Genomic DNA, 18,147 nt, shown 5'->3' with positions numbered 1-18,147 from the left:
GGCTTGGTAGCAGGATGAACCTCACCGACCCCTGTGAGTTCTTGCTTGCCCGAAGGAGTGAAGCAATGACAGCAGGAAAAAAAGAGGGAGGCTGTTCTGGGTTAACTGCTGGCTTTATTCATCAGGGTATCTGCCCCAGCAGACACCCCTCAGCAGAAGCAGCGGGGGGGAAAAGCGAGGGAAAAAAAGTGGGAAACCCCCCCAATGCAACACCTTTTATTGGGGGGAGGAACTCAGGGATGGGTTTAACTGGGGACAAATCAGGGACCAAGGGGGTATGGCACTCTAGGTAAATGACATACATTGTAACAAATCAATAACTCGGGTGGGGAGACAGCTGAAGTCATGTCCAATCACTTGGGGTCCTTACTGGAACTTTCCAGACTTTTGGGAGAGACCCCAAAGTGACAGACAAGACCCAGGGGCTGGATAACTTATGACTGACATATAACTGGGATTGGGGTAAAACCAAAAAGGGTGGAACATGGGTGGCATGGGGCAAACCATTACAACTTATGAAAAAGAATATAAAACAAGGAACAAGTACATATATAAATCTGATAAAACCAAAACCACACCACTACAGTCAGGAATATATAGAAAGAATTGTCAGACTGAAGCAAAAATTTGAGCTTTAATATAAACTAAAATATTGAATTTATTCCTTTTTAGACCTACAATTTCATATTATGTTGCTTTTAGAAATAAAATTCAGACAGGCTGGTATGTTAATCACATTTTTTTTTCATGTCCCTACATTTGTTTTATCTTGTCCTTTTACACTTCAACAGAAGTAATTTAAGCACTGAACATACCTTGAGTTTCAGCAGTGTCTTGTTTTTTTTGATGTTGCCTTTGTATTAATTTCACAGCTGACATGATAGAAGGTGAAAAGCAAATGATGCTTTTGATGGAGGTGTATTGGAAGCTCAATTTTAATCTAAAATTATATCATGATAAATCAGACTGTATTTTTAGTTATGGAGTAATATTTTAGTTCTATTTCATTTCACAAATGTTATGTTGTAGACAGTTACACAAGACACATTCTTACCCATCTTAAATAACTCCTAACATTTTCATCACATTTGCAACATTACTTATTAATGGGGGGTGTGATTGGAGTGCACGGTGTGACAGTAAAGACAGCAGAAAACAATCTGACATTAAAAATCGACAAAGGCTCTGGCTTTGCTGAGCCCTTCTGCTGAGGCAAAGGGCTGGTGATTACCCATATTTCATCCAGCCCTGGAAAAAGAGGTACCCTGAAAAGGCCCTTGGAATTATAGCATCCAGGAAAATCTGCTATTTCCCACACTTTGCTTTTACCTCATCATAGAACTCTGGGTTCTGGTTGTGATGCAGCACAGCAGCATACATGTTTGTGGTCAGCAGAGGGCTCCCAGGTTTGCCATATATGCACTGGAAACACAAATTAAGAGCTGAATTTGGGGTCCTGCCGTCCTAAATCAGTTGGCCAAATTAAACCAATGATCAAGGAAACTCAGTGCTTTTCTCCTGCCCTGCTCGGCCTGGCTGGGACAGAACACCCAGCAATGGCCAAATGGCAGCCCCGTTGACAGGTAATATTAACCCACCTTTAATGGCCTGGCATCAACTTCATCTGAATCCCTGAACTCAACACAGACATCAATATTCCTTGCCTGAAATGGGGGAGAACAGAAGGATGCGCAGCAGCATCACCCCAGCCAACACCAAGCCTGGCTGCAGGTCACTGCCCAGATCACTCACCTTTGCAAACACCTTCTGGTTCTCATACTTCAGGTGCAAGGGGTAGACGTAGAGGTGGTTTTTGTAGACCATGAAGGGGTAACAGTATTTTGCAACTTCTGGGACAAGCGCCTCCACTTCAACTGCAATGTCCTCACTGCCCTTCTCAAAAGGTTTTATAGGAATATAAGAAGCTGTGAAACAATCTGGAAGAGAATAAGAACAGAAAAAATTAGGTCCACTAGAAAAGCCTTTTGGACAGGAGATTAGCCTACATAACCTGTGACAGGAGTTGCCAAAAGCCCATGGAATGACACTGAATACAAGTCCTTTCTTTGTTTCAGTTTCTTTAAATGCAAGGTAAAGAATCAGAAACACTGACTATGTTTGTAAAGCCCTACAATGTTATGGATCAAAAATGTCATATGAGATTGGTGCAAAAGCAGGCATCTGGCTTCCTTTGGATTTAGGATGTGATGGCTAAACTGTAAAGCAGAACAATCTCTCAGGTAAATCTTTGCATTTGGACCACATCTCCTCCACAGTATGCATCAGAAAGACTTCCAAGTCAGTGGTTGTGCTGAATTACTCATTTATCATTGCAGTCTTGAGATACTCTTGTTAATGAAATAGCAAAATTCCCCCTAGAAGCATTAACTCCTGAGGCTCAGGCTATCAGCACTTACGTTAAGATCCAAGATCCTTACTTGTGAAGTCTAGCGGGATGTCTGATGATGATATTTAACTGGGCTGGAATGACCTGCAGTTTTGTCTTCTCTGGCCTGTGTTAGGGAGAAAGGAACAAGAGTGTGAACCTTGAAAGCTCAAGTACTGAGCACATAATCAGCATTTTTTGCTACTCTCCAAGTATTTTAGAAATTGTCATCTCATGCTTACACTTAACTGTCTGAAAACGTACGTCAAAATGCCTGCCCAGCCCCTGCATCAGTCTCTCACAGTTCTTATACTCAGCTAAAAGCTTTAGCATATCTTCATTTGAGAGTTTGCCACTGTCTTGCTTGTACAGGGGTGAGAATTTTCCATCAGCATCAAGAGTGCCCTGGGAGTCTTTGAAAACTGGTCTGCAGAAAAGAAGAAGTGCATTTTCTAAATGTTGGTAAATATACAGACACTGATCTCGGGTTTCATCTGGTTCTTTCTCACCCGAGATTTCAAAGCTGGTGGTTCGTGTGGGCTCGAGGGAGTGATTTTCCCTCTTGACCTCTGAAGGATTTAGGGTCTGCTGTCTGACTCTGTGTCTCTGTGTTCTGTGCTGAGCTCGGTGCAGTGCGAGAATGATGTGGAGTCTCAAGGTCTTGGTTTTCTTGGTTTCTCGTATTGTTTATTAGTTCTTATCTTACAATTCTCTGTCCAGCCAAGATGTTCACAGCAGCCTGGACATGATGTGATTCCCCTGTGTCTGGCCAAGATGTTCACAGCAGCCTGGACATGAGGTGACTCCCCCCTGTGATGGGAGGTCGCTACCTCTTATACAGATAACTACATACCCATTATTTACAATTCTGTGCCAATGTCTATCACCTATACTAACAGGGTCATGTCTACTTTGATCCAATCCACTGAAACTACTCTGCGCCCACGTCGCTGCAGAAGATGGATGCCAAGGGAGAAGAAGAAGAACCCAGGGCACTGCCCTAAAACCACCATCTTGTCCCCTTGCATCTACATTCTAAAAATCCAAACTACAAAATATTCTGCATGGTGATAACTACACTACTCTCAGTAACACCTTGGTGACTTGCAATTCTTCTCTCTGTTGGATGTTTTTCTCATAGACCAAAATCAAAGATTGTGTCTTCCTGGGCTCTGTGCCAGGCAAACCCCCCTGCACAGACCCCAGACCCTCTTTTTTGGGTCCCAGGCCTTTCTACCAAGGTCTGTGACTTTCCAGGGTGCCCAGAGGGATGCCCTGGACTCCAACACACTGAGGTCTTTGACACATCTGAAAGGCAGTTCATCAGGTGAGAGATTCACTGGCCTGTGAGTGCTCCCAATACCACAGACCTGACTGCTCTCCCCCCTGACTGGTGCTTAGACCCCACCCAGGCTGCAATTGTCTCATGAAATCACATGGGACATCATTACTCATTCCCCTCTGTCCAGCCAGGTCAGAAGGAAACATTCAGCCCATTTCCAAGTCTGGTGCACAATCACAAACTCCCTTCCATCCTCTCCCACTAACACCAAGTGGTAAAGCATCTTCCCACTTGCATATGGGGTCAGAGCACAGAAATCGTCCTAGGAAAGGAGTGCATGATAAAAACCAGTTTGGGGATGTTATAAATGCAATGGCAAAATATCGGATAAATAAAAGACAATTTATTAATAACAGAATATCGAACACCAGAAAAATGAGAAAGCCACAAAAATAGGAAAATGTCAGCGCCGCGCTGGGTGGATAGGAGTCCGCACCGGTGTACAAGACTCCCAAATCCACGCCGGTGCAGCTTTCAGTCCAATGTTTTATAGGGTTTTTCTGCCCTTAGGCAGTCCAGGTGTCCAGGATGGGCTGAATAGTCCGAATTTCTTTTCGATGGGCTTCCCGGATCTTGTCAAGTCCCATTGTTTCATTCCGGGAAAGCTCTTTTCTTATGTCAATTTCACGGGTTAGTCTTATGCTGATTTCATTTTGCTTGTTGCGCCAGAGAGTTGATGAGATCGGCATCGTCGTCAAGAAGGAATTTCTCCTTGCATTGGCGAGGAAGTGATTCTTATCAAGGTTGGCCAGTGTCTTTGTCTAGTCTGATGATTTTCGTCCTGTCTTTGCAACTGAGATTGGCAGGCTGGGGGGGAAACGATTAGCCTTCTACTGGATTTCACAATTTTTATTAACATTATTCCCATTACACATCGGATTATTATTTTATACACGAATTTTTACCCTAAATTTATCACAGGGACATGCATCAGCTTCCTCCTGAAGCCAGAGCAGGAGACTGGATTCTACCCTGGATGAATACCAGCATCTCTGCCCTTGAAAATAATGGGTGTCTGTGTATAATAAGAACATTAAAGCATCTGCAGTCCCCTTCTGTACAAGCACTTTCCTCTGAGACCCACAGGGGAAATGTTCCAGGGATACAGAGCAAGACAGCTCCCCGTACCAGCCCACTCAGCTCCTTGGTGTCCAAAGGCAGCTCTTTACCCAGCAGGAACAAACCTGAAGCCAGTCAAAGTCAATGCCTGCCCAGAGCCCACCATTAGGGTGAGGATTCACTTGGAAGAGGGCTGAATGCTGGCTCCCAGGATCCAGCTGCATCCCAAAACCACCATCTCAAAGACGAGCAGCCAGCATCACAGGAACATCCAGTTCAAGAATACACATTGCAAGCAGTATACTCCCAGACTCCAGCCCACTGTGACAGCTTTCTGTGTTACCATGTCATTCTCAGCCCTTTTGTCAGCACCAAAATGCATTTTAACACTAGGAGGCAGTAGATGATCTTGCCTTCCTCTTACTGAGATTTAAGAGAGTTAGTACTGACATACTTACCAGACCCAGTTAAAGAACAGCAAGGGAATGGGATCACTACCTCTAGCCATTCCCAAGAATATTAATTAAAGCAGAGTTTAAGATAGAAAACAAACCCTGTCTGATTGCCACTGCCAGGCTGGGAAGTCCTCTGCTCTCATCCAGTCCCTGGCAATGGCTGGTGCTAGGAGGGAATTTCTGCAGTGATTCCCTTGGTAGCATGGGATGGTGTATTTTGTCCCCAGGAATGTTCTGCCCCAATAGCAGCAGCTACAGGTCAGTAGGAAGGTTACTGCCTTCCCAGCCCTATCACTGTTTACTTTTCAATATTTTGTTTCTAATTCTAGATAGAGAATTTCAGGCCAATCCCAATTCTTTGTTGGGAGTTGGAGCCAAACTGCCTTCGGCTGCAACCTCACTGACTTCAGTCACTTGGCCCTTTGCCCAACCGTGTCCCAGGTCACTCTCAGCAGCAACAGCAGCTCCCACTGTGGGCAGAGCCCAGCCTGAGGTTACAGCTCAGCCCCAGCACTGACCTGGCAGCCCAGCTGAAGGGCATCCGGTATTGTCCCAGATGGCTGCACAACTGCTTGGCCACCTTATGGACCTTCTGGGCAGTCTGCAAAACATGAGAGAGGCAGGTCAGCATGTGCCAGGACCTTGATGCTGCCCTGGAACAGCAGTGAAGGATGTTGCAGTCTCCAAGGAGGAACATCTCTCTGCTCCCCAGGCACCAGCACAGCTGACAGACATCCCTGTCTGTCACTTCCCAACACCTATAGCTGTTACTTTGCAAAGCAATAGCAAACGTTGTGGGCAGTCATGTTAAACCTCCTCGGGATTGAACTATCAGAGTATTAGTGCTCTATTTGGCAAAGGGTATTAGTTTATTTTCCAAAATTGACTGCAATTGGCTCATCCTATACAGATTTACAAAATGTGCCAAGGGAATGCCATCATTACCACATATTCTATAACTGACTTTTCAGGAACTACTCTTGACTGGCTGCAACAAGGCAGCATCAGCTCCATCTGGATGCAGAGACTGATGCTGATGGTGAGGCATAGATTTAGAAGAATTAAAGACTGTAGTCAAAATAGATAGTGCTGAGATAATGTAGCTAGGACTTCCCTTTTGCTAACAGAAGCCAGACTGAAAGAACTGATAATCCTTGGAAGGAACCGATCAATCAGAGGAGCTGTCAAACTAGGGCTTCTGCATCCTGAATAATCAATAGACCCCATGAATACAATACAATCATAAATCAAACAGTCCTGGGAAAAACAGGATTTAGCTGTCACAAACACTAAAGGTTAAAAAGTCAGAGCTGAGGAAGACAATCTTACTTCATCATTTTGGGACCCCACCCCATTAAAAAGACCACCGACCCATTTCAAAGAACAAACTACGCATGCTTGGTGGCTTTTTGGGCTAATTACCATACGAAGCGGGGAATGGGAGGTATCAGAGCTATGAATATGCATTTGTAGTTTGTGTATTCAATACTTCTGTAGATAAAAGGCCCTGTGATGATCTGTAAATGGCGCGTGTGTTTCTGGGAGCTATCCCACACGCTGCCCGGCGTCGTAATAAACATACACTTTCTAACTTTAAACTGTTAGAGAGTCTTTGTCCGTCATAGTTGGATATTGGTATTAGATCAATGTCCATAGTTTTTTAATAAATCAATGGCAGCAGCAGGGCCTCTCCCTTGGATGTCAGGAAAAATTTCTTCACTCAAAGGGTTGTCAAGCACTAGAATGGGCTGCCCAGAGAAGTGGTAGAGGTATTTAAAACACATGTAGATGTGGTGCTTAGGGACATGGTTTAGTGGTGGAGTTGACAGTGCTGGGTTAATGGTTGGACTCAATGATTTTATAGGGGTTTTCGAAGATAAAGGATTCCATGATTCTATGCAGACACTTCATTCTGGGGATGAAGTGTCTCACTTTTTCCTGCCAGCTCAGGCTTTGGCTTGCTGAAGTGTAATGGGAAAAGGTCTGGCCCCAAATGCTTGGCTCTTTCTAAAAATCCTCTGGCTCTTTCCAGGGGAAGGAATCAACTCTCCCAGGACAACCCATCAGAAGCCAGCCTGGGAACAATGCAAACAGAATGGACAAAGACTGTATTTGCCACCAAGAAACTGAAGAGCTACAGAACAACCCATGTTTCAGCCTGCTCTACTCCCTGCAGCAGCAGACAGCATCACTCAGTTGATACTCCCATGGCCCCAGCCAGTACCTTCCCAGGGTCTGAGTTTTTCATGTAGGGCTCTACACAGTGGGCGATGCTGCCCTGCAGCATCTTCTCCACATGGGCCACCAGGAAGATCTGTGTGCGGGTTGGTCACGGAGAACACCCCGTGCAACAGTGGCAGCAGCTGTCACACAGCAGGACCCCGATGTGCACCACGGGGTCTGGCCCTGATCATCCCACTGCCCCTTCCCACACCCCACACACACCCTGCCCTGGGGATGGGCAACAGGGGCTCACCAGGCTTGAGCATGGCCAAGTCTTGGAAAACTCTCCCTGGTGCTTTGCCTGTCACTGCCAGTGAGCTCTGTGTGGCAACTTTGACACCGACCACAACTCAAGAGAAATGCTGGCTTCTGGTCACCACACAGTAGATAACAACACACTTAAAGTCACTGAAAAGCCTCAGCAGTGACACAGAATGAGGAGAAAGTGAGATATTCACCCGTTTTATGTAGCACAGGCAGGACTCAGAGACTCTATGCACAAGGCTCTGGCCAGGACAGTGTCCCTGGGTGCCCTCTGCTCTGGGCTCAGAGTTATCCAGCAGCATGTCCCAGACAGATTGAGGGTTCAAGTCCACATGGAAGTCAGCTGAAATCTTGCAGTTACTTTTCAGGTCAAATAATGCCAAGCTTAGGAAAAAGGGCTCAACCTGGAAATTTTATTGAATATCTATGTCATAAAAAATGCACGACACATGCTCAAGAGTATCAACATGCATTGCTTTCCCTGATAAGGAAACTGGGAACCTTCTGCTTCTGTTTGTTCCTTTAGTTTGATACACCAGCATTTTACAGAACTGTGTCACACAATCCATGTTTATTTGCTTTAGAAATATACAGATTCATTTTTTTCCTGCACCTTCTTGCATTTTGATCTAGTCAGTTTGAACAGAGTTATATGAAATATAAAGAATGAAATCCATATGTTTTTTATGTAAGTGGTAAACTACGAAGTCAGGAATAAAAGATGAACTCACTTTATTGGAGCTATTTATCGTTTTGCAATGAGAAATCAGCTTGAGTGTTTATGATCGCCTGCTAAAGATTACTTTATTTATTTTCCAAACTCCATCAGCTCTGGATGGCTCAACTGTGACACTCAAAATGTTCCTCAGATGCTATCCCAGGAGCAAAGTTAGCTCTCTCAGCCAGGAGAGCTCAAATTCAAGGCTGACACTGCTGAGGAAATGCATGTGCAAAATCTGCCAAGTGCTTTGTAGCTACTGACCTTGACAGCACCAGACAAGTGGCAATAACTCATGTATTTCTAATTCAAACATCCTAGTAGGCATGCATCCATGGAAAGATAAAAATGCAGGCCTGAAGATAAAACTGTAGCATGCCCAAGACATCCCAGCATGACTTGGCAGCATTACATCAATGCTGAAAATGTGCTGATTAGGTCTCACTCTGGACCTGATTAAGGATGGATAACAAGAATCTTTGCTGTTAGCAGTGCATCCATCTGCTGGGAGTTACTGAGCCTAGTGTTGTGTATCAGAGCTGTGAACTGTCAATGTGAAACCATCACAAAAAAGCCTTTTTGATTCTACCAGGCATCAGACAGGGCAGCGTCAGTAGAGATGGGGCAGTGCTGATGCCTCTGCCTCCCCTGCTGCTCTGCATCCCTGCAGAAAGGGTTGACTCCAGCCAGAGCAAGCACAGGATGTGACAGCAGGGATTTGTTTTGGGAGGAAAGACTGGAGGAGACTGATCTGTTCAGCCCAGCAGAACAAAGGCTGAGGTGAGATGTAATAGCTGTCTACAGACATCAGGGGCTCAGAAAATACAGGAGTTTTTAGGCTGAGGCACAACTTTGGCACAATAACAAATGCATATAATAAAGTGACTGTGAATAGAGTTAAGCTGGGAGTCAGAAGAAGGTTCCAGAACAGGGAAATCCCTTGCCATTAGGAGAAATGAAATAAAACATAGCCATGAGTGGTTTGGAGATGAAGCTTAATCATTTATCAACAGGACTTTCACAGGGATGCAGAATTTGGCAGACACACACTCTCCATTCCTTGTGCCCTTGAACCACAGGTTTCCCAGCAGTTTCAGTTTCTGGCAGGCTGAGGCATGTCAGCACAGACCCTGTCCCCAAACACGTTTTTGGAACACCAAAATACCAAGGCAAACAAATCCTGCAATTACTGGGCCAGCAGTCACTGCCTGTCCAGGTCCCACTGGTGGTCATGGCAAAATGGGATCATTTTACCCCCCCCCCCCAATAACTTGCCAAGGTATTTTCTTGCTGGTGAGAGGAAAAAAGACAAAGCATGACATGCTGGAGCTCCCCTTATGTTGGTGGGTCCTTCTTCTGCCCTGTCACTCAGCTGAGCGAGGAGGTTGAGGGAGAAGTCCTGGCAGCAAACCACAAAGCGCCTGCTGCACTTTTCTTCAAAAGGCTTCACATCTGGCTCAATCCCTGAGAAATCGAGTCTCTAGACAGCAAACAAACAAATCTGGTCTCATTAAAAAAGAAAATAACCCCCTGAATAATGTTCAGAGATGACATTACTGCCAATACTATCTTTATCCTTTTTTTTAAGTTGTCCAAAAGGTACAAGACATTCACAAATGAGTGCAATTTGATGATGTTACAGAAAGGTATTCAAGACATGAATTCATGGGTATGTATCAATTTTTAGCAACCTGTTTTGTAGGGCACAGCAAACTAAACCTCAGAATTATTTCAGTTCCTTCCTGCTTTGTTGTAACCCGGGGGATCTTCCCAAACACCACTTAGAGCTTGGGGAAGAAAGTGGAACATAAGATAATGTTACAATCAGAAAAGTATCTTCCACCATGAAGGTATGACTAGGTTAGAGATGGCCCCTGTGCCTGAAATAGAGAGAAGGCAAACGTGGGATTGTGAGCAACATTTCAAAGTGGAAGGCATGTCCAGCAGCACAGCAGTAACTGGTAAGGCTAGAAACAGCAAAGTGTCTGGCTGGGAAATCCAAACAGGCTCAATTATCATCACGTCCTCCCTAACCCAGAACACTCGTGCCTGGTCTGTGCCTCCACATCCACCCTCCTCAAAGAGCAGGCACACTTACAACCAAAGACTTGCAGCCTTTGACACACCCATTGTGCTGGGCACTGGGGTGGGACTACCAAACACCCCCAAAATACCAGCAGGTATTTTTGTTTCCCTTATTTTCTTTTCATGAGGAAAGTACATTGCAGGTATACGTTCCTGCTCCCAGTCTCCTTAGCATCAGGCATGCAAGTGTGCATGTACCAGCACCGACTGGAGCAAAGACTCTGAATGCTTGGTGTTACAGCAGATCCAACTGACCCACACCAGAATGAAGCATTCTGGGTATAGAAAGAGGGCAGGGGATTCAGCCTAACTATTTGGTTAGGTAAAAGAAGTTATCTTAGATGGTCCACACTGAGTAATATTTCCATTTTTATTATCTGACTAGAATATAGGAAGCTTCTCGGAGCTTCTCTTAAAAAAAAAAACCAAACCAAAAAAAAAAAAAAAAAACAAAAACAAAAAAACACACAAAAAAGCCTCCTGGATGCTTATCTTCCTTCTGTTAAAGACTCTAAAGAACTGCCAAGAGAAAAGCTTATTTTGTACAACTAAACCTTTTAAAGACTAATTATATTTCCTTGTTAAACCAGAATGTTCTATTTTACAGGTGTGAACACGCCAAACCGGAAGGAGAACCAGAAACAATGATGTACTCTGGAACAGTTCTCTAAAACTCTGTTAACAATTGCAGCTCATTCCACTGAAATCCCACACCTGGACCCTGGAAGAGAATTCAAGTTCAAAGCCAAGAAGAAAACAGGCCAATAGACAATGACCCTCTACTCCAGTGCATCAGACCAGCACAGGGTGTTTTTTCAATTTGTCTGCCTCTACATTTGAAAACTCCCTGAAGACTGAGGCTCTCCCTGTAAACCCCTGCCATGGCCTTTGTCATCACTGCTCCCAGTGCCAGCTGTGCTGAGCCCATGCAGCATTGCAGGTATCCATGCAATACCTTATCCACTGCTTCTTCTTGCAAGTATGAGGACTTCTCAGAGCCCCAGAGAAAATCTAGTTTGAAATCCAGCAACATCAGGATGCATCACGCAAATGCCAGCAAAGCTGGAGGGAGGCCATGTGTGGGGCTATGGTTACTTCTGAGCTGTTCTCCAGCCAGCCCTGCTCTTCAGATAACCACATAAATGAGTTATATCTGTGAGTCCAAATCTCAGACAGAAACATGGTCATGGCTTGGAAGAAGGAGCAGACTCACATGAGGGGATCAGGAAGGTTTTATTCAGGCCCGAAGCCCAGGTGCAAGTCGGCTTTCTGGGATTCACATGCCCTTAAATACAGGAGGCGTTACCTTTAGGAATGAAGGGGAGTGACTTAGGAACAGGGGGCATTGACAGGGTTATTTAGGGGTGAAAATGGGTGTGGGGATACCTGAAGCCTGGCTGAGTCACCAGCTTTTGCCAGAGCACTCAAGCCTTAGACTGTGGCAGTGGGTCTTATCAGGGAAGGATTACAATGAACTGGGAGAGGGCTATTGTAAGGGGAAACAACAGGGATTTGGGAAAGGGGTGTGGTAAGAATCAACCATTATAGATATTTAATAACAAAAACATACAGAACTTTGGAAAACTCAACATGCACATTGCAACACAGGGCTGCTGCAACTCTTCCCTGTATTTGAGCTATCACCTGAGCACTGACATCTCGTTCTGCTCTGTTGTGGTTTTGGTTCACTTATCTGAGTCATGGCACCATTTATGTGACGGTTTCATATTTGTCAAATTTTGTTTGCTAACTGGGAGATAGGATTTTTTTGGGAGAAAAAAGGCAAAACAGGGCCCAAATTAAGATAAACAGATTTTATTAAGACACACTAAGAGAAGCAAAGGAAAAGAAAAAAACACAAATGAATTTCTAAACCAACCCTTTCTCCTACCACAAACTGTCCATTTCCTAAAAACAATGTAAAGAGGCAAAACTCAGAACTCCAGGTCAGTACCACTTATAAAATTGTCATTCATTCAGTCTTAGAGAATGAGAAGTCTCTCCTGTTGTTTGGTAACTTTCCACAAGAGAAACAGTCTGCTTGTGGCTTCCAACTCACACAAAAGCAGCCCGCCCAGGAAATTCTGCAATTGTGGAACCTCCCATACCACGTAGCCTTTCCCCTGACCACACATATGGGTCGTAGATTCACAGATTGGGGTGGCACCTTTTAAAAATGATCAGTTGTACTGGTTTGAAAGCAAAACCAGTGAGAGACTCCAAGTCAGAAATACAATTCATTAGGAAGAAAAAAAAAATAAAATAAATGCAATAATACAGAAGACCACTGACAGAGTCAGAATACAACCTGAGCAGGGTGGTGGAAGCAGTCCAGATGAGGTGGTCTTCCTGAAGCAGTGATCCCATAGAAAGGTCTGGTAGCTCCTGTCCTCTGGGAATCCAGCAGGTAAGGGCTGCCTTTTCTGTCCCAAACCCCAGATTATATCCAGGTGGGAAAGCTTGGCTCCTTCCCCTGGGTGGAGCATTTCACAATGGGATGATATGAGTCATGAAGTGGGTCCTTGATGGCCCATTAAACAGAGATAGCTCCTGGAGGGAGTTACCTGTGAGTCATGAGGCAAGGCATTGATGGGCCATTAGCAGAAGATAGCCCAGAGGGAGGAGGCCTGGGAAAACACTGCCCCACCTGGTTTCAACAGCTTATGAAGATGGTGACAGAATAAATACTTTGTGCACATCCTACACTGCAACCCAGGACATCAGTTTCAAAGGCAGAGGATTTTTCAACTCAAGGAAAAGAGATGTCTTCTCACTTCTTCAGTGGCAGAGGGCTTCTTCTCATCTCTCTCTCTGTTCAACTTCTCATGGGATCACAAGATCACAGCTACTAATTCAATATTCACTCAGTTCATCACAGATACCTTTGTTCAAATCCACAAATCATCTCCCCAATTAATATTGTCCACAATTTAAAGGATTATTCTAGCATGGTCATATTACGGTCTGTTACCATAACTCATAGAAGATTTTCAGCCTAGAAACAAGGCATCTTGTCATCTCTCTCACTTAAGAAGTCACTCTTCCTTTACTGACTTTGAGATCTCCATAGTGTCCCTTTACATGTCTCAAATTTGGCCTTTTCTCTCATCTCTGAGAAGGGTTAGAGTTTAAGAAAGTTTCAATTGGTGTCAGGAAAGAGTTAAAGCTTGCCCAGGCCGGCGGTGGTCATGTGATCTCTGCCTCAGCAGCTGAAAAGTTTTCAAAGTCATGCCAGTGGGGAGGAAGCTGATGGATGCTTTCTCTTCTACCCCTCGATTTGATGGTGTGAGATGCTCGCAGCTACTCTGTAAGGCCCAGTGTAGGGTGGGGGGAGACCCCATCCTCCCTCCGGGCCAGGGGTGCCAGCAGCCAGGGGAGGCCGGGGCACAGCCCTGTTATGGCCCGCTCCAATCCCTGCTGCAGCCCCAGACACGTGGCCAGCACTGCCAAACTGCAGCGCTGCTGCCGACAGCCGGGGGGGGGGGGGGGGGGAAACTCAGCTGGCTCTGCCTCCTCTGCGAGCTCTCAGAGGCCTGGCCACACCTGGCCGCCCTGGGGCAGCGGGGCCTAATCTAGGCCCTCCTCAGCTGCCTACGATGTTACCTGGTCACCAGATGGGGGGAAGAGGAGGGCTCAAACCCAATCTCAGTTTTAGATGGGTATTACCAAAAGTCGCATTCCGTTTTCTGAGTGGTCAAAACTACATTCCAATCCAAACACTGGTCCCTGATAGGTCCCTGTCCTTTCCAAAGCAAAGTCTCAGGTCCTAGCAGGGCAATAGTCCATTAACCAAAAAACCAAACTGTGTTAACCTATGACGTTCTCACTGACAGGAATATGGGCTGCACTTCTGTTCTCCACTAGAAAACATGCTGCTTCTGCAGGCAAACACTGTGGCCATGCAAGGGGACAAGGGAGGAATGACACAATGAGCAAAACCTCACACTGGCAAATGTGGGAATGTTTACCTGGACTTCTGGGTCGAAAGAAAAGATGTTTTGTCTTCCATCATTTCTGCTCAGTTTGTTTAGTTGATCTGTTTCTCTTCCGTACTAGGACAAAGGAAGGCATTGATATTAGTGTCTGGCCACACAGAGGCAAGCACTCATTATTGGGAAAGAACTGAGTCAGAAGAAAATAATTATTTTTCAAGTTGCCTTTGTGATACAGGAGCTGATGCAAAGTGCTGACATGGTGCAAGGACAGTACAGAGATGTGGCTATGCTGAAGGAAAAAGCAGGCAGAAGCAGGCAACCACACTTGGGACTGAGGAACACGCAGCCTCAACCATGGGGCTGCATCCATGAGACAGGTGGGATAACAGAGACCCCACCAGGACTTGACACCTGCCCAGCTCCCCCAGAGCTGGAGACACAGAAAGCAGAAAACCCCTCTCACAGATAAGCTGGACAGAAGTAGCTGTGGGTGGGGAAAGTGATCCTGCAAACACAATACCTTCATCAGCTCTGGATGCATGCTTCTTTCCAGGCTCTCCAGGATGTTCTCTGACTTTCCTTGTGTTCTTGATTCATCATCTGCAAGGACACAAGAAACAGATGTTCAAAACAACTGCAGGAGCACCGCTCGCCAGAAAGCATCCTGCAGTAGTTGCTAACAATAGCATGGAAACAGTTTACGGAGACTTTTCCATTCCTTGGGAGTAAGATTTTTCCATGCATTACCAGTATCAAAGTGTACTATTACAGTCTGCTAGGTCTGTCCAAAGCAGAACTTCAGCACAGAGCCAATTTTCCAGGAGCCTTGAAACTTTGCCATGGATTTCCCATCCAGAAGAAGGGTCACGTTTCCCTCCACTTTTATTCCTCAGACTATCATCTGTATTACACTAAGCCCCTTTGCATGATACTGTGTGTCAGCCACAATCTTGCTTTAAGTACAGTACAGTATACACTTCTCCAGGTATACTGCTTGTATCCTGCGGGAGAAGAGAGGTGTTTGTTTACAAACTAACCTTGGACAGATTCCACAGCATCTTTCTTCTCTTGCACCGAACTCTCAGTATTGCTCTGAATGATCTTCCTCAGAGTTACCAGCCATTCCTTCATCTCCTGCTCAGTTTCAGCTGCAAAATAGTGACTGTACTTGTCTATTGTCTTCAGTTCAAATGCATAGTGGTGCATCTTGGGACACTGAACAAACAAACAAGATTTATATTACATTTTCCTCAACAACCCAGCACAGTACCTGCCACACAGTTCCTCTCTGGGAAGGCATCCTGAGCTGAAATATCACAAAATACAAGGCAGGCACCCTCCCTGACACAGCAATCCAGCTGCAATCACAGAGGTCTTCATGGGTTGAGCAGTGCACAGGTCCATGGCCAGCTACTATGAGTGAAGGAAAGCCAGACTAAAGCACAGACATTGCACCAAGGAGCAGGAACAGGCTCTTTCTGATGTCATCAGACTTTTAATATTTACCCAGAGAAGCCAGGAACTGGATTTGTCTGACATGGTAAGTAATGCTGCACTCCGGGACACTTAGAGGCATCTATCTTAAAAAAGCAAGTGGTACAATCCAGCTTTTTGGAGCTGTGCTGGCCTTTAAACAGTATTTTCCAACCAGAAGCTAAAGCAAATCTGATGCAACTTGGGAAGTACATCCCATATATCACTGAGGTGTGTGCATTACTGCTTTTACTGTGTTCAGAAAGATAAATGGAGACTCATAGCTCTGACTCATCCATGCTGAAGTAAACCACTGGGGTAATTTAAGCTGCCCTGCACCACACTCAGAGCTTGAAGCTTCTGCAGAGGCAGCAAGGGCAGAAGGCAGAGCAGCAATCCACTTCTGCACTTCACTCTAGCACAACTAAGCAAACCCAGGATTTAGACCTGTACAAATACCTGCTCCTAAAACCTTATGAGTCCTGAGCAGGTCCTAAATTCCAAAGGACTGCATGCTTGCATAGACTTATCGAGATATAGCTCAAGAAACAAGAAGCTGGTGCAAGCAGCAATTAGAGGAGGAAGGTGCCTCAGATAAAGTAATATCATTTACTTATTGGCCTATTGATCAGTTTAGCTGACCAGCTTTGGGTTAGTTTGCAATTCCATGCCTTCAGACCTTGAGAGAACAGGCCTATCTTGGAGCCAGCAATCCATAAGTCCATGCAGAGCCACACAGAAAGGACACCTACCTGAACCACATCATTGCAAGCATCCAAGAAAATGCAGCCTTTGGATTATTTTGAAATTTTCTCATATTTGTAGGAATTCAGAATATAGGAGCCATCTGTGAGCTGTGACAAGTAAAAATACCTCCTCTTGAATACCTGTAAAAATACAAATTCTTGCTCAGACAAATATTCACTCTGCTGTACATCACAAACCATGGCCATGGATTCCATATCTGCCCTGCCTGCTATTGAAAAAATACTGTAACACGAAACATTGCTGACTCTGGAGTGCTGCAGATTCACCCATTTGGATATGGTTTGCTTTTACAAAGAGAGATTTCCATCATCATCTTTAATTTTAATGCCCTTGTTATTATAAGTTTGCCCATCTAAAGCAATGCCCCAGGGGTTCCAGCTCATCTCTCAGCTGGATCCAGCCTCATTTATCTTTACAAAGTAATGCTGCACAGTAAATTCAGATCAGCACATTACTTGAAGATCCATCCCACCCTAGAGCAGGTATTTCCAGAGCCTTTTTCATATAGACCTCAGCTAGAATTACAAAGCAATTGTCTGGAAGATTTAGGAACAGACGTGGAAATTCCTAGCACTCAAATGCAAGCCAAGGGACAATGCTATCCATTCAACTGCTTAGGGTTTTTGTGGCTTTGGGTTTGGGTTTTTTTATACAAACCTATTTTCATGAATTGGCTTTGTCTTAGTGTCCAATTTTTACATCAAAACCCAGTAACTTCGGGAAAAGTATTCCTGTGTTTGTACTACTGATTTTCGTGAAGAAAAAAAAGCTCTCCAGTATCTCTGTACATCTTTCTTCATGCTTGTCAGCCAAAAGCTACTGGACTATAATTCAGGAGAACATTTTGGCAGCAATTGTGGTAGCACCATATCCTGTAAAGAGCAGGATGCATTTCACAATTGCTGGGTATCTGTGGCCCCCCCACTCAGAGAGGCCACAAGTTGCGATGTGGGTGTGGACCCTCACAGAGGACAAGCAGGCAGCAGCAGATGACATGGAAAGCTTCTTTATTTTTCTGACTCCATCACTTATATACACTTTTTACAGAAGGCCAGGATTAGCCCAAGGAGGTTACAACCTCCTGACTCCATTGGTCACTCTGACCATCAGTCAAGTTCTCCTCTCAGAGAAGAACTATACAAAATACATAGATAATTTCTAAAAATACATATAGCTTACATGAAAGAGTGTGAGAATCAGGCTGCAAAGATTCAAACACTTGAAAACAAGAAAATGCAGGGTGACAGGGTATCTGTGTTAGGAGAATCATGAAGGAAGCCAGGCCAAGCAGCACTGGAAGTATTTCTGCTGTTCTGTCTACCTAGAAGATCTATGAATAAACACAGCATTTTTCATCCCACATGGGAGATTACAAGTAATTTCCTGCTTCTATCATTACTGACAGTAGCACATGTTCAGTAAACCCACTCGCTTGCAGA

General features: G+C 44.8%; 1 pseudogene across 1 annotated transcript in view; it reads right to left on the bottom strand.

Annotated features, from left to right (window-relative positions):
* Window positions 1-18,147, bottom strand: part of LOC310922245 (dedicator of cytokinesis protein 11-like) — a 104,971-nt pseudogene that overhangs the window by 61,170 nt on the left and 25,654 nt on the right. Inside the window, exons 9-22 of the transcript in view lie at window positions 16,693-16,827; window positions 15,505-15,682; window positions 14,988-15,067; window positions 14,501-14,584; window positions 9,787-9,927; window positions 7,924-8,133; window positions 7,467-7,587; window positions 5,761-5,843; window positions 2,689-2,813; window positions 2,439-2,513; window positions 1,753-1,937; window positions 1,599-1,664; window positions 1,330-1,422; window positions 816-940 (exon numbers count right to left, since the gene is read on the bottom strand). The product of the transcript in view is annotated as a dedicator of cytokinesis protein 11-like (transcript). The remainder of the gene's footprint in view (window positions 1-815; window positions 941-1,329; window positions 1,423-1,598; window positions 1,665-1,752; window positions 1,938-2,438; window positions 2,514-2,688; window positions 2,814-5,760; window positions 5,844-7,466; window positions 7,588-7,923; window positions 8,134-9,786; window positions 9,928-14,500; window positions 14,585-14,987; window positions 15,068-15,504; window positions 15,683-16,692; window positions 16,828-18,147) is intronic.

This window comes from Zosterops lateralis (genome assembly GCF_965231275.1).
Source record: "Zosterops lateralis genome assembly, chromosome: W".
Classification (NCBI taxonomy): Eukaryota; Metazoa; Chordata; class Aves; order Passeriformes; family Zosteropidae; genus Zosterops; species Zosterops lateralis.
Note: the sequence above shows the minus strand (reverse complement) of the source record. Positions and strands in the feature narration are given on the sequence as shown.